Source organism: Thalia democratica, chromosome 7 (genome assembly GCF_965202585.1).
Source record: "Thalia democratica chromosome 7, ktThaDemo2.hap1.1, whole genome shotgun sequence".
Taxonomy (NCBI): domain Eukaryota; kingdom Metazoa; phylum Chordata; class Thaliacea; order Salpida; family Salpidae; genus Thalia; species Thalia democratica.
Window position 1 is genome coordinate 50827910 of NC_139171.1, and position 3181 is coordinate 50831090.

Sequence of the window (3181 nt, forward strand, 5' to 3'; positions counted from 1 at the left end):
ACTAATAAATTGTTTTAAATTATAGAAAGTTGTAAATATGTTATTTATTGTATTTTGTTACAGCATTTACGAATCAAAAGTTTTAATTAACTCAAGTCAAAAAAACATATTAAACAATATAGCTAAATTTTTGCTGATTATAAGTATCTTGATTTATATTTTGATGAAAATGTTTAAAGTTTTTAAGAAAAACTTAAAGCAGGTTTTGCTTCAAACGATAAAAACAGTTCTCGGGTAGAACAATATTTATTTTAATAAAATTATTTAATAAACGTAAGATTAATTTTAAAAATTATTTTTATAAAATAGGAAAACACCTTGGCTACCTTGTATATTTTAAAAAGCTATAACATTTCTATTAAATAAAAATTTATTTTTAAATAACCTGACATTAGTAGCAACTAATATTTCAAATATTGGTTAAAGTTTTTATTAAATTTGATAGTTTTCGTAGTTTAAAATTACGAGAAAACGTATTTTTACCTCTTCAGCAATTTTTTGAATTTCGTCATTTACTGGTTTGGTAGTAGCAATAGTTGGTGGCACAGTTGTCGTAGCTTGAGTTGTTGTAGTTTGAGTTGTTGTAGGTTCTGTTTAAAACAGCTAAATTATACAACTTGAGTTGTCTACAACTTTCCATAATTTAAATTTTCTATATTAAAATTCTAAACTACAACTTGGGTGCGGATATTTTTATTTTTGAAATTAGTCATGTAACTACCAGAGTATTAATTTGTTAGTAAAGGTGCAAAGTTGTTCTTGCATTAAGTGTTAAGGCATGTAATAAAAAATTAGTTGTATTTTTTTTTCTAGACCTATCTTATTTTTTATTTTAGTACAGTAAAAAATTTTTAGATATTATTATACATCTTTACGAACTCAAATATACATTTAAGAAAAAGCTTTAAAGAAATTAATTTACACCACTCAACTATAATTAAAAAAATTCTTCAAATTTTTTTATTATATGTACAATTCCACGCTAAATTTTAATTATAAGGTTAGTATTTATATGGAAACAATCTTTGTTAGAATTTTATAATATGTTTAAATACTAAGTTTTAACATTTAAAAATAATTTATTTTTCAATTCTTAGAGCTCAAACAAAAGTTGAATTATTTAAACTCATTTTTTTTATAAAATGAACAATAACAAGAACAGTATTGCTAAAGTTTATTGTTTCTTTAAAGTATTTTCACAGAATTATGCACAATTAGAAATTGTTATTTATTACTGTATCTAAACATGTGTTTTGGGCAAAAGTAAAAAAAAAAGTCTCAAAAATATTCAGTTTTACATGCATGAACAGTAAGGAGCATGCATCGAACTGTTGAAAGTTTGAGCTTTGAAAAAAAAAAATTTGCCATAAACGCTCAAGCGCTCAAAAGAAAATCGTTGCCAGAGCGCAGGCGGTGAAAGCATTGAACGTTTTCGATGATCCGCTGTTCGCTAAATCGAATTCTTCTTGCTTCTCTTTCATCACCTCAACCGTGTCCTCATTGCAGTTGGGTGCAGAGTTGCAACACGCGAAACCAATTTTTCCGTTATAATTATTCCACTACTCGATCAATGTTGTTTTTTAATAAAGTTTGTAGCATTTTTTTAGTTTAAAGTTTTTCGTTGCTTACTTTCTTTAAAAATTAATAAAATTTTGATTTGTCTTTAGACAACAAAAACTAAGTCTTTTACAACTAATTTTAAATATAGTTTATATAAAGCTTTTTTTTTTTAATAAATTATGATTTAATAATATAGTTTAATAATTTATATTGATTACTGTAGATTACTTTCTTAGAGTGGTTTTCAGGTTAAGTATATCTATGAAGTAAACTACAAAACAATTAAGAGGTACCTTAAATATAAAACAGATTTTATAAATAGCCAAGAGCATCGCACACCGCGCGCAAAGCGCGCTTTTGTGCTAGCCGAATAAGGCAGATAAATTATATAATATGTAAAAAAATAACTATTAATTAGAAATTTTTCAAATTTATGATAATTTTGAAATACTATTAAAAACTTTTAAGTTTTTAGAAAACTTATGTTCAAACTAAGGATTAGAACAAATTAGTTTGAAACAGATAATGTAAAAAGAAGAAAAAAATTAATATATCTATTAACTTAACTATAAAACAAAAAGAACTACATAAGTAAGAAAATAGTTTGTAATAAGTAGCTAAGAGTATCGCACACCGCGCGCAGAGCGCGCTTTTGTGCTAGCCAAATAAAGCAAATACTAATAAATAAAAATTAATTATAAATAATAAAGTAAATAAAATTATAATTAAAATGTTAAAAATACTAGAAATTTTTTGATTTTGTACTATTTTTCAAATACTCTTAAAAAATACTTTAATTTTTAAAAACTGCCGTTTAAAATAAGTATTAAAACATAATTACTTGACTAATTTTAACTAAAAACAAACCTTTAATAGTATTTTAACTTTAAACAAATCTAAATTCGTTATCCTAAATTCCTGCCTCAGAAAGCTCCCTTATTTTTTGGTTTTGCTTCGCAAAAAAGGCACGCTTCGTGCACGATCTTGCTTAAACTTCCATGCCTCAAAAGCTTCGCTTTCTTTGTACGTCCTAACCTCAGAAAGCTCCGCTTTCTTTCGGTTTTGCTTCGCAAAATAAGCACAACAGCGCGCTTTGCGCGCGATTGTGCTATCTTGCTTTAACTTCCATGCTTCGAAGGCTACGATTTCTTTGTACGTCCCAACCTCAGAAAGCTCCGCTTTCTTTCGGTTTTGCTTCGCAAAAAAAGCACAACAGCGCGCTTTGCGCGCGATTGTGCGATCTTGCTTTCAGCTTCGCTTTCTTCGAACTGCAGTTTTCGATCTTGTTTTCCATCCCACCCACCCCAAAAATTATATCCAATATATACCTCAAACTATTTTTAAAATTTTAGAAATTTTATGTTACGTCACTAACCCTTCCAGATGTCCTGTTTTAGTCGACATAAAATCGTTTAAAAATATGTATAAAAAATTTGCATAAAGTTAGCTTATTTCTTTTTTTTGAGTTGATTATCAAATTTAATATCTTTAAAACTTTACTTTAAAATTACTGTAATAACGTTAATTCTTAATAATTAAAAGTGTTATACGTTTAAGAAATGAATTAAGATATTACACAACTGTCAAAACTAATAAATAAAACAAAGAAAGTCAATGTGTT